Source organism: Cupressus sempervirens, chromosome 8 (genome assembly GCF_028749045.1).
Source record: "Cupressus sempervirens isolate cs-2001-9-10 chromosome 8, ASM2874904v1, whole genome shotgun sequence".
NCBI lineage: Eukaryota > Viridiplantae > Streptophyta > Pinopsida > Cupressales > Cupressaceae > Cupressus > Cupressus sempervirens.
The window spans coordinates 667,826,489-667,841,828 of NC_143125.1; positions in this window are offsets into that span (position 1 = coordinate 667,826,489).

The window sequence follows — 15,340 nt, forward strand, 5'->3', positions numbered from 1 at the left end:
TTGAAAAACTATAAGCCAAATTTATGTTGTACCTCAAGATGAACTATTAGAGCATGAGGCCCAACATGGGTGTAGGAGGAGGAGCTCCTAAGAATAGACCTTTTTCCCAGTGGAAGAAAGCTAGCACTTTTGTCCCCTCTCCTCTAGTGCAACATCTTGATATGATTGCAAAGGCTATCTCTTATACTATTATAGCCATCCATAGATTTTAGTAGCCTATTGATATCCCATGATAGGTTAGCGTTGCCTCCCTATGTTGATGATGTTGGCACAAGTTCATCATTAGCGAGCTCATCACATGTTTGTGTGCCCCATACTTATATAACATGCAAGAATATTTGTCTAGGTCCCATAGGTGATCTTTTTGAGTATTAGTTTGTAGTTGAGGAGGGTACGCTAGATGCATATATAGAGGCTACACACCCTAACATGAGAGAGGAGGGGCATGCAAAGGTATGGAATCCTTCTATGTCAGTATGTGTATACATTTTTTTGTTACAACATATGTGATTTAAATTTAATCCTTATAATAGAGTAATTTTAACCCATATTGACTTATACACATGTATGTGATCTTCATTCATGTTTAGTTGATGATTAAGGAAGAGATTAGATAGATTGATAATGTCACACACTCGAATATTTCATTTGGCCTTGAGACATCTATGGTACATTATGTTGTGTTCTCATTGTCTTTCCTATTTGATATTAGAGCATATGTGGTTTCTAATCTTTCTTTTCTCTTGCATGTGTCACCTATCAATGGGTGGTAGAGTGCAGGGGGTGAGGCACAACCCATTGAAAATGGAAAGGTAATTAGGTGCTTTTAAAGTGATTAAATATCGATGCATTCCTATTAAATTATTTTGGTAATGAAATTTAATTATATACTTTATTGTATAGGGCATGGCTATTGGTGATGAGTCTAGGCAGATTCCACATCACAGACCCTCTGGTATTTCCATTCACAATGAGAGCCCCATCGTATGTATAGGTATCATTTATTTTTTATTTTCTTTATTTTCATAAATAAATTGAAAACTAATTTTTGTGATATTAACAACTATTATTTTGTATCTCATAAGAAATACCTACTCCATAGAAGGCTAGACACTAGAGTTTTGTATCTTTGCTAACACAGCCATTATATCCAAATGAAGAGTTGATAGAGGTAAGTTGTAGTTTTAATTCTTGATTATATGTTATAAATTTAGCATGTTATGAATTATAATATTATAGTTTAAGTTGTAGATTCATCTGAAAAACATACTTGAACATACATAGGTCACAATCAATGAGCATCAAGCATTGCCAAGGACATATGAGAGGACTCCTAAATAGCACAAGAGGTCAACAAGAGAAGTATTTATGATGAAATTTTAATACTATAAATATTCATTAAAAAAGGATCCTTATGCATTTGAATAATTTAATGTTAGGTACATAGAATCATATAAATTTAGTAGTCTAACTTAGGGTTTTACTTTTTTGTTTATGTAAGAGGCATCTGATCCACCTAGCATAGTGAACGGGTTGCATTTTGATCATCCACCAACAACATAGGATAGTATAGTTCTCATAGGATGTTTCATGAGACATTTTGAGATGGCATATGCCATATTGTATATAGAAACATTGATATTATACACATTTTGATGGCATGATCAGCCATATTTTTTCTATGGATCTATGTATGTTGATATATATATTTGCATAATTTATCTATGGATACATGAACTTTGATAATGTTTGTGTAATTTTTCTATGGATAAATGTATTTTGATATATATTTTTATCATTTATGTGCACAATGATATACATATTAATCTAGTATAGTATTATTCAATTTATCATGGATCATGTATATTGTTCATGTTTATGGAATATCATTCATTTTCATCATGTTAGTTATATTTGATTCAAATGAAATAATTTATGAATAACATTTTAATAACCTTTATTATCAAATTTTGATGCAATTTTTAATTTGAAATGCTATCATATATTTTTAAGCTGAATAGATCTCTACAATCCATTAAGATGTCACTATGGTTCACCCACCCAAATGCACTTGAAGGACCTTAGAAAGAAGATGGGTTATTGTCGGTCTTGGCTTGACCATCCTGTAGCATTCAATGTTTCATCAATAGCCTTCATGAGCTCCAAGTTATGACCCTCAAAAGATTAACCTAAAAATGTACTTAGATCACCTTGGAGACTCTTTGATACAAGGTGGCTATCAATGATGCAAGCTCTCCATTACTCAAAAAAGAGAGTCACTAGGGTTCACCTACCCATCTAGAGCTAATGGTGCTGACAATTTGATGCCAAGATCAGTGGTTTCAGAGTTACATAGTGATTCACCTATGAATTGAGGCACATTGCAAGTTTTGGCATCAAGTGAGATCACTGTGCCAAATCTAAATAGAATGTGATCTCTCAAAAATGGGACAAGTTATGATAGGCCTTTACATGACCATCCTATAGAATTTGACATTTCATTGATAGCCCCCATGAGCTCTACATTATGAACCTTAGAAGATTGACCTTGAAACACATTTAAGAACCTTGGAGACTCTTCCGTATGGGATGGCCATGGATGATGAACGATCTTCATGGTTGGAACAAGGGTCTCACTAGGGTTCACTCACCCATCTAGAGCTAATGACACTAATGATTCTATGCCAAGATCATTAGTTTTAGAGTTACACAATGATGCACCTATGAACTAAGGCAAACTACAAGTATTGGCATTGAGTGAGATTGTTGTGCCAAATCCAAATAGAAAGTGATCTCTCAAAAATGAAATAGGTTATTGTAGGCCTCACCATGACCTTCTTGTAGCATTTGAAATTTCATTGATCACCCCCATGAGCTCTGAGTTATGACCACCAAAATATCAACCTCAAAATGCACTTAGAGCACCTTAGAGACTCTTTGGTATGAGGTGGCCATGCATTATTGAGGCTCTCTATGGCCAGACCAAGCATGTCACTAGGGTTTATCTACCTATCTAAAGCTAATGGTGTTGAGGATTCAATTCCAAGATCAGGAGTTTCAAAGTTATATAGTGATACACCCATGAATTGAGGCACATTACAAATTTTGGCATCAAGAAAGATCATTGTGCCAAATCCAAATAGCATATGATCTCTAATAAATTAGATAGTTTATTGTAGGCCTTGGCATGATTGTCCTATAGCATTTGACATTTTATCGACAGTCCCAATGAGCTTTGAGTTATGACACTTGGAAGATCGACCTTGAAAGGCACTTAGAACACCTTGGAGACTCTTTGGTACAAGGTGGTTGCGATAATGGAGGCTCTCCATAGCCATAACAAGTGTTTCACTAGGGCTCACCTACCCATTCAAAGCTAATGGTGCTAAAGATTCAATGCCAAGATCAGTAGTTTCAAAGTTACACAGTGATGCACCTATGAACTGAGTTGCACTGCAAGTTTTGGCATCAATTGAGATTATTGTTAATGAATTAAAATGGAATGTGATCTCTCAAAAATGAGATAATTTATTGTAGGCATTTACATAATTGTCTTGTAGATTTTGATGTTTCATGGATAGTCCCCACAAGCTCCAAGTTATGACCCTTAGAAGATTGACCTCAAAATACACTTAGATCACCTTGGCGACTCTTTAGTATGAGGTGGCCATGAACAATAGAGGATTTCCATAGCTAGAACAAGGGTGTCACTAGGGTTTTCCCACCCATCCAAAGATAATGGAATTGATGATTTGATGCAAAGATCAATAATTTCAAAGTTACATAGTGAGGCAACTATGAATTGAGGCACACTGCAAGTTTTTCCATCAAGTGAGATCGTTGTCTAAAAAAAATGTGATCTCTCTAAAATGGGATAGGTTATTGTATGCCTTGGCATGACTATCCTATAGAATTTTATATTTCATAGATGTCACCCATGAGCTCTAAGTTATGACCCTCAGAAGATCAATGTCGAAGCACACTTAAAGCACCTCGAAGACTCTTCAATACAAGATGGTTGTGAACAATAGAAGCTCTCTATGGTTAGAAAAGCATGTCACTGGGGTTCACCCTCCCATCTAGAACTAATGAAGTTGATGATTCTCTACCAAGATTAGGAGTTTCAAAATTATGCATTGATGCACCTATGAACTGAAGCACACTACACATTTTGGCATTGAGCAAGATCCTTATGCCAAATCCAAATGGAATGTGATCCCTCAAAAATGAGATAGGTTATTGTAGGCCTTGGTATGACTGTCCTATAGCATTTGGCATTTCATCAATAGTCCCCATGAGCTTGAGTTATGACCCTTGGAATATTAAACTCAAAATGCACTTAGAGCACCTTAGAGACTATTTGGTATGGGGTGGCTATGAATAATGGAGACTCTCCATGGCCATAAAAAGGGTGTCACTTGGGCTAGTATTAAGTAAAAGAACTATTTTTTACCTCTCTCAAGTTTTTTGCATTGGGCATAGTACAAGTTTGGTGTTAGTATGTATTAAAATCATCATTTTTAAGGTCCCTCCACACAAATTACATTAAGTAAAATCATGTTTGTTTCTTACATTAAATAAGAAAATTTACATTTACAATATTTCAAGTGTTTCATTGTTATTACATCAATACAAAGCTATCAAAAATTGTAGTGCAAAAAATAGAGTAGATTTTTTTTCATTTTTCTTCTTATTTAGTTTTTTTCTCTTCATGCATGGCTTATCTTCATAATGTACCTACATTCCAATCTAATAAAAGATATTAGTAAATTATTGCATTAAACAAGATAATCATCGGTTCACCAAATCATTATGAACAAAAGAACATAAGAAGTAAGTATACCTAGTCAAGTATTCCTATAGGGTACTCTCTCTATTTTAGGGTCTACAATAAGGCTTCATGATCAACATTAGTAATAGTAAAAAATTCTTTTACTTTTTTTCTTCCTTGACACTTCAACAAATTTACATTTGTTGCTATAATAAGATGTGAATATATGAGAATTTTTTTGTGCTTTTGATGATCTTTGAATGCAAGAATTCCATTCCTTCTAAGCATGTATATCTATAGCCATTTTCTAGCAACAACAAATGAACTAGTAGGATAGGTAAATCCATCATCATCTTTGACCAGTTGTGCAAGCTTTTTTTACCTCTTGCACAATGTGCTAACCAATCATTTGATTTATCATCATTCCCCTATGATGAAACCAATGCAAAGACATGTCTTGGCTAAAGAAGATCTGATAGATGGTTATGATCAAGTGAACTTTCCATGTCATCATTTTTGATAGAGGGTATGATAGACAATGGAGTAAGATAATGTAGAGTTCATGTGTCCACCCACTCACCCAACTCACAATGATCTCAATCACACTAAAATTAACTAGGACAAAAGCAAGTTAGTTTTCATGTTCAAATGGTCTATGTACTAGAATCAGAGCTTCAGAATGACTACATTTTTTATGAGTCTCTAGATGTAGCACAATCTAATATATCACCTATAGACCCTTCATCAACCAACCAAAAGAGCTTGTGTACTATTGAATCAAGAGTCCCCTTGTGGTAATGTTGAACTACACTAATCAACAATAATAAAAGCATCAAGAAGCTCTGTTCTCTAAATCTTCAATTACACCTTAACTAAATCTCTCTTCACACATGCCCCTACACTATCATGTTCCTCTTTCCTATGGCTAGACTAAAAAAAATTCCAAATATTAGGCATCCCCCTCTCTACATGCATCCTACACACCCAATAAAACATGTGAGCATTCTTGAATTGACCTGTGCAATTCTCTAACCAAATGATATGTCTATCCAAAGCAATGTCATGCTCCTATAAGAAAACAAAATAATTCTTGAAAAAATGTTGCACAAACTTGTGATAGTGAGATCTATCATCACTCATATAAAAATGGTACTCTCTAATAATCTTTCAATTATCTTCTGCACTATCAGGGGCATGTTTATATGTTATGTGGATAGAAGTAGCAATTTGAATGGAGTTATAATATTGATATTGTGTTTCATTTTGAGGTTGTAATGTGTAGTTCTTAGCAATGTCAACAACTGATATAATAGTGTCAATGGGAAAAGTATCCTTACACATTCTAAATGATCCAACCACTATGACTTGTGACTATGCCTTGCATACTTGTAGAAAAGATTTTTCTTGAAATTTGAAATAAAACTAACCACACTGATTTCTTTTGCAACCAATTCACATCCTAGAGTCCTCATCCCCACTCTTCAATGTGTATTTCTTTGTGTCATATACCATTTTTTTACTATTGTCTACCCAAGACCTTGTTTACACCCCCTATGGAAACATGTGTCAAACTTGGATAAGCCACCACATTTTGAGCACTTCTCTTTTAAGGAAGCATTTCTATAAAAGAAACAATCATCAACCCTATGACATAAAAATTGATATAGCAAGTCTGTTGATGATTTTTGAAGCCGAATAGCATCATCTCCAACATTTCTTTACTATGCAAAGTAGAACGGATGGAGGGTAATAGTTCATGGTCCATAGAAAACTTGACATGATATTTGCAACAACATCTATTTCAAATTTTAAGTGTCACAGAATAAAAAGGCTTCAAATATTCAAAATCATTTTGTGATATATGCAATCTTGGATGACTCTCTCTAAATTCTTTGAACAACATAGTTTGGCTTACCTCCAAATAATGTTTAGGATGTGGTGTGTGATCTCTGATGTTAATTCTCAACTTTAACACATCTTTATCATTAGGTGATACTCTTGAGCTAGAGTGCCAAAACTATGTAATCTATTCCTTCACATCAGCATATAGCTTCTTATCAAAACATGGAAATCTCCCACCAAAAGCCCATGATTCATTTTAAAGAGGATCATCCATTCTCTCTCATCTACTAAGTGCTTGTCTCGAAGTAGTACAATTTAGGTTCAAGTCAATACAATTTTTTCTCATATATCTACCCTTTCTCAAATAATGACTTACCAAAGAGGTTGTAATAACCCTTTAAGAAACTCTCTTATCTTTCTCCCTACTATTTTTCTCAATGCTATTGAGAGCACTAAAAAGATTCTTCACAATAATGAAATTTATTTCCAATTTTTTATTGACACAATTTTTCAATTTAGAAAGCATAGGTCTAATCTTTTGTATCTTTAATACGCGCATAAAAAGTTGACATTGCTCCACCACTATCTTGTTGTCAAAAAACATCTTATATAGACTTGAAGCCCATAATCGAATGGTTCTTTGTGATTTTTTCCCTTCCAAATTGCCAATAATGATTTCATCAATTTCAATTATCCATTTTGGTGTTCTAGGAAGTTCATGTTGATTATAATTAGGAGATATGTTACATTCTTGTGTATTTTCATTTTTGACATGGTTAATCATGCAATTTACATTATAAAGTAGTTAAATTTCATTCTCTAAATATTCAATCCCATCATTATCATTATAAATTGTTACGTTTTCATTCCCCAATTGTACATATTCATCATCTAACTCTATGATTTCACCTTTGATCAATACATCATCAACTAGACTTACATTTAACATACCTTGTCTCCTCCTTTAGTGATTTACCTTGTCTCTTTCCCTATATGCTGCAATGTCTTCATTTGATACCTTCCTTTTGCATTTAGCCTTTTGAAAACTATTGCTCCCCATTCAGAAATCAATATTAGACACGTAATCATACATTATTGCAACTTCTTCAACTGTATGAGCCCCAAGAAATTATTTTTCTCAAAACCCATAAAAATGCCCCCCAAAAGACATGATTGTTGGATCTACAGTGACAAAGAATATTTTTGATAAAATATGCCAATATTCTGGGTACCCAATCCCATATTGGGTACCTGATTCTAGATTGGATACCTGATATGATATCGAGTACTTGAAATTGATGCCCAAATTCTGAAAGGAAATCAAAATTTGCCAAGTGTGGGCAATTTGAACAAATTTGTATAATATTATATATTAGAATTTTATTAAATATAATATAGTTATATATATATATATGATTATTATTATTATTATTACTTTTATGATTTTTACTATTATTATTATTATTATTATTATGACCTATAAATATAATATATTAATATATATGATTACTATTATTATATCTAATAGGATATTATATATGATCATTCTACTATATATTATTATTGTGACACATAAATATATTAATATATTAAGATATATGATTATTATATTATATATGATAACATATGATCCATTTCAATCTATTTCATGACAACATATGTTCCTAAGGGTCCTAGGACCCCTAGGAACCTATTTGGTTCGATCTAATGGGTCATCCTAAGACACCTAAGGGCCTATTTGGTTTGATTGAATGGGTCAAAAGGGGTTATAGGATAACCTATGACACCTTTTGACACATTTGATGACAACATATGTCCCTAGGGGTTCTAGGATTCCTAGGCACCTATTTGGTTTGATCAAATGGGTCAAAAGTGTCATAGGATAACCTACAACCCCTTTCGATATATTTCTTGACAACATATGTAACTAGGGATCCTAGGAACCCTAGGGACCTATTTGGTTCAAACAAATGGATCCAAAGGGTTCATAGGATAACCTATGACCCCTTTTAATGCATTTAATAAAAACATATATCCCTAGGGATCCTAGGACCCCTAGGGACATATTTGGTTTGATTGAGTGGGTCTAAAGGGGTCATAGGATTTTGACATATTTCATGAGAACATATGTCACTAGGGGTCCTAGGACCCCTATAGACCTATTTACTTCAATCAAATGGGTCGAAAGGGGTCATTAGATAACCTATGACCCCTTTCAATGTATTTCATGATAACATATGTCCCTAGAGGTCCTAAAATCCCTAGGGACCTATTTGGTTCATTCAAATGAATTGAAAAGGGCCATAGGATAACCTATAACCCCTTTTGACACATTTCATGACAAGATATGTCCTTGGGCATCCTAGGACCCCTAGGGATCTATTTGGTTTGATTGAATGCATCAAAAGGGGTCATCAGATAATCTATCACCCCTTTCAATGTATTTAATGACAACATATGTCCCTAGTAGTCCTAGGACCCCTAGGGACCTATTTGGTTCATTTGAATGGGTCAAAATATTTCAAGAACACATATGTTTCAAGAACACATATGTCGCTAGAGATCCTATGACTCTTAGGGACCTATTTGGTTTGATGGAATGGGTCAAAATCCTATGACCCTTTTCAACACATTTGATGACAACATATGTCCCTAAGGGTCCTAGGACCTTTAGGGACCTATTTGGTTCATTTGAATGAGTTGAGAGGGATCATCAGATAACCTACAATCCCTTTCGATACATTTCATGATAGCATATGTCCTTAGGGGTTGTAGGAACCCTAGGGACCTATATAGTTTGATCAAATGTGTTGAAAGGGTTCATTGGGTAACCTCTAACTGGTTTCAATGTATTTCATGACAACATATGTCCCTAGGGGTCCTAGGAACCCTAGGGACCTATTTGGTTTGGTTGAACACATTGAAAGGGGTCACAAGACAACCTATAACCCCTTTTAATGTATTTCATGGAAACATATGTGGCTAGGAAACCTAAGACATCTATGGACCCATTTGGTTCATTCAAAGGTGTGGAAAGGGGTCATAGGTCTTTTGATGCATTTCATAACATATGTCCCTAGGGGTATTAGGACTCATAGGGACCTATTTGGTTTGATTGAATGGGTTGAAAGGGGTCATGGGATAACCTATGACTCCTTTCAATGTATTTCATGAAAACATATGTCCCTAGGGGTCCTAGGACATCTAGTGACCTATTTAGTTCATTTGAATTTGTTGAAAGGGGTCATAGGATAATCTATGACACCTTTTGATGCATTTAATAGAAGCTTATGTCCCTAGGGATCCTACGGCCCTTAGGGACCTATTTGGTTTGATCGAATGTATCAAAAGTGGTCATGGGATAACTGACAATCCCTTTCAATTTATTTCATGACAACATATTTAACTAAGGATCCTAGGAACCCTAGGGACCTATTTGGTTCAAACAAATAGGTTGAAAGGGGTCCTAGGATAACCTATGACCCCTTTCACTATATTTCAAGACAACATATGTCCCTAGGGGTCCTAGTACCCTTATGAACCTATGTACTTTGATAAAATGGGTCGAAAGGGGTCATAGGATAACTTATGACCCCTTTCAATTCATTTCATGAGAGCATATGTCCTTAGAGGTCCTAAGACCCCTAGGGACCTATTTGGTTTATTCAAATGAATCAAAAAGGGTCATAGGATAACCTATGACCCCTTTTGATACATTCATGACAAGATATGTCCCTTGGGGTCCTAGAACTCCCAGGGACCTATTTGGTTCAATTGAATGCATTGAAAGGGGTCATAGGATAATCTGTCACCCCTTTCAATGTATTTCATGACAACATATGTCCCTAGTAGTCATAGGCCCCATAGGAACCTATTTGGTTTGTTTGAATGAGTCCAGAGGTGTCACAGGATAACCTACAATCCCTTTAGACACATTTCATAACAACATATGTCCCTAGGGGACCTATTTGTTGCGGTCAAATGTGTCAAAAGGGGTCATAAGATAACTTGTGGCCCCTTTCAATGTATTTCATGACAACATATGTCCCTAGGGGTCCTAAGAACCCTAGGGACCTATTTGGTTTGGTTGAATGGGTCAAAAGGGGTCATAGGACAACCTATGACCCTTTTTAATGTATTTCATGGCAACATATGTGCCAAGGCATCCTAAGACCTCTATGGACCCATTTGGTACATTCGAAGGTGTCAAAAAGGGTGATAGGTCTTTCGACACATTTTATGATGAGAGATGTCCCTAGGGGTCCTAGGACTTGTAGGGACCTATTTGGTTTGATTGAATGGGTCAAAAGGGGTCATTGAATAACCCATGATCCCTTCCAATGCATTTCATGACAACATATATGTTCCTCGGGGTCCTAGGACCCCTAGTGACCTATTTGGTTCATTTGAAAGGGATCATAGGATAATCTATGACCCCTTTTGACACATTTCATGGAAACATAAGTCCCTAAGGATCCTATGACCCCTAGGGACCTATTTGGTTTGATTGAATGTGTCAAAAGTGGTCATAGGATAACCTATGACCCCTTTCAATGTATTTCATGAAAACATATGTCCCAAGTGGTCCTAGGACCCTTAGGTACCTATTTGGTTTGATGAAATGGGTTGAATACATTCCTAAGATAACCTACAACCACTTTTGATGCATTTCATGACCACATATGTCCCTAAGGGTCCTAGGACCCCTAGGGACCTATTTTGTTCATTCGAATGGATTGAAAGGGGTCATAGGATAACCTAAGACCCCTTTCGATGCATTTCATGACAACATATGTCCCTAAGGGTCCTAGGACCCCTACGGACCTATTTGGTTCAATCAAATGGGTCAAAAGGGGTCATAGGGTAACCCATGACCCATTTCAATATATTTCATGATAATATTATATTTAATAATAATATAAACTATATATTTTAATATAATAATGATATATTACTAGATTATATAATAGTAATAATCAAATGCATTACTATATATAATAATTATTATTATCATAGTCATATATAGTAATACTATTTAATAATATTAATAGTTAATAATAATAATGCTCACACTTCCCAAAATTTTGTTTCCTTCCAAAATTTGGGTATGAAAATTTGAAACAATTTTGTCCACCACTTTTTGGGTACCCGATTTGGCTTGGTAATTACCAAACCTATTTGGTCAACACAAAAAATGTGTTTTCAATAGGGTTCATTAACATTTAGACTTCAAGTAGCCATTTAACAATATTATTTTCATAAAAATTCAATGAAACAAAAAGTGCTTTTTTATAATACTCTCAAGATTCCATTGATACAATTACTATCAAATTCTATGTTTGATAATTATTTATTAGTTAATTTTTAATTAAGATGTTTGTAATGTGCTAATTGACATACTGATTGAAAAATAGCTATAACTTTCATATGGTATAACCTTTTTGAAATCTAAAAGTTGCCCCACATTCTATGCTTCGCCTAGTATTAGGAAACTAAAAAAGAATCATTTGGTAAAGTTTTCAATTAGTTAAGGTCATCAAACACGAGAGTTTTTTATTCTCAAAAAGTTATAGTAGAAAATTCATATTTAATCATTTATTTGGAATAAAAATACCCAAAAATATCTATCACATCTAGCCATGAGTCTACCTTTTTAATATATAATTATAATAAAATATATTATCATTTGATTTTGATTAAGGTGGTAAGACATACACCAACTTTTTATTTTCACCCTAAAATTTTTGTAGTATTGCATTAAAATCCAAGATGTTGAAAAAATAAATTATTTTCTCTCCACATAAGGCCTAGTTATTAAGAAATTACATTCAATTTCCTACAGATTTTTTTCTTATAACTTTTTGATATAAATCCCATAACTGCTTTAAAATTATGTGTCAAGTTAACATAACCCCGATTGCCTAGTTTTTCACTGCCACTTAAGCCCATAGTTTGGTTGACCATGATACTGCACATACTGGTGTGTGTGTGTGTGTGTGTGTGTGTGTGGTCATAAGGTGGATAAAATACATAATTTACATACATACATACATACATGCATACATACATACATACATACATACATACATACATACATACATACATACATACATACATATATATATATATATATATGTGTGTGTGTGTATGTGTGTATGTGTGTATGTGTGTGTATATATATATATATATATATATATATATATATATATATATGTCTGTATGTATGTATATGTATATAAATTTATAAATGTATATGTATATGTGTCAATATGCATGTGTGTGTTGGAAAACATATTGTCTTTCTTTTATAAAATTTAATAACTTGCTCTATGCCCAAGATGGGAAAATAACTAAGTTCACAACAATTGGGTAAATGTTTATTAATCGTTTCCCTCTAAAACTTGAGAGTTAAAACCCTCTTTACTAATATTATTAATTAACTTATATTTTAAGAAAGATAAACACATATACTTACTTTTACTTGGAAGTACCTAAGGATCTCTCATGTGCTCTTTGGAATGAAGGAGAAATTTAAAATTTACAAAATCATGCAGAGATTGAGGAACACAAAGTTTTCTTGGAGTTTAATGGAACTTTGTAAAAATTGAGATACTCTAAATGCATCAAATAACAGGATTAAAAAAAAAGGAACAATAATTTAAAATAGTAATCAATATTATAGAGTAACTGACACAATGATCCACAAAGTAACCATCATATCCAAGTTCAAACACAAAGTCTTGAACTATAATATGTATCAAAAGATATATAAATGCAAGCTTTCAATCTCAAAGTCTTAAAAAAAACATTCATATTATCCTCCTTACTTTTCATTGATTACCATCAAAATTAAAATTCCATGGTACTATTAAAACTATATTTTTTCTATCTAAAAGCTAACCCCTAATCAATTTTATTCTCTAACATTTATAGTTTCAAATTTTGAGAGGCCTCCATCAAAAGCTAGCCATCTCAGTTACAAAAAAATGGTCAAACTTAACTATTTAAAATATTTTTTGAAAAGAAATCTTTAAAAAGATAAGGGTAAAAGTACAAAATTGTGTCACCTTTCAGGTTGACTTATCAAAACAACTATTTTTGAGTATTACTATCTAAAAATCAATTTTGTTAAAAAAATATGATCTAGATAAATTCATTATAGCTAAGTTATATATGGTCACACACTTTTCCAATTGGAAATGTCTATTAAATACATATTTTATACTAGATTTTATCTAGTTACTAAGGAAATAGTAATATCAAATATCAAATATCAACCATAGAGCAAGACACGTCATTAAAATGACACATAATTGAATCAAGAAACCATTTGAACTTGATCTAATAACTAAAATAGTTATCTTCCACGTACAAGCTTGCTCAGCCAAAGGCAGAGGGAAGAAAGTCACCATCCCTACCTTTCTAGCTCAATCCCTAGTGAGGATAAAAAATAATGCATCAACTTGATAGGCCAATGGGTTATTATCGAGCTCAGAAAGGTAGAGGCCAAGGAAAGATGAAAAGAAGTTCCCCTAAGAGAATTGAACTAAAAGAGGGTGAAATCTTGGCACCTAAACAACAAGGAGAAGTAGATGTACAAGGGCTAGAGTATACTAGGGCATCACAATTTTAGGATGATCTACAACTACCACTAGCTACTACACCTAGCCAAATAGAGACAAATGTTGAGATTCAAGAGGTCTCTCCACCTTAGTAGTCAAAACAAGCATCCCCTTCTGCACCAAAGAGAAGAAAGATCAAGTCTCTAGTCAAGAAAAGGCAAAGGGTGACTAGGAGAGTAGTTCTTTTCCCATCCATTTGGAACCTATTCATGAAGAAGAGGATGATGAAGATGATGTACCTTAAAGTAGGAGAACCTGGATAGCAAGAGCCATATAACATGAAAGGAAGAGAAGTTCTATTGCTACACCACCACCAATCCCAAAAGAACCTCTACAAAAAACTACATTAGAGGATGAAATGCAACAATGGATTGATAAGCAGGATGTAGAGGGCATTGTTGTCTTTAAGATGTTAGATTTTGATTTCATGCTTATAGGTACCAAATTGGGTGGAGACAAGATTAAGGATACACTGACCAATGAGCCCCAACAAGAAGATTAGACTCAAATGCCCCTAGAGTCATAGAGTCTGGATACAACTCCTTCATCCCCATTGCAAGTCATAGTTGTGGATAAAGGCTCTGCTACTCCTCTACAACCAAGTATAGAAGAAGAGAAAGTCCAAAAGGACTAGGAGGAAGAGCCATAGCAAGTATCATCTAATGAAGTGTTTGGAGAAGTGCAAATGGTTCAATATCCTTAGCGAGATTTCTAGGACACTGAGGTAAGAACTATGGCTCAACTAAAATAAAGACTATAGAGGGAGAACCATCATAAAGAGAGAAAAGATGAGTGATAAGGGAAAGGGGATGGCAGAGAAAACTCCTTCATCCTCAAAAGGAAAAACTTTAATTGAAAGCATTCCAAGATGGTTGCAAAAAGAAATGGTAAGGAGTAAAAGGAAACAATTCAATTTTGATGAAGAAGATATGATAGAGTTGATTGAAGTTCTAAGGAAACTTGAGTCCCCATCAAAAGAAGCAAGAGTATTCATGTTTATTAATAGTGATTAGAACCAAGATTTATTTTCACAAGTGGCTATTTCTCCTCTTGATTTAGAAATAGAAGATTTGGATCCAGAAGATTACCAAATGAGAGAAGTTAT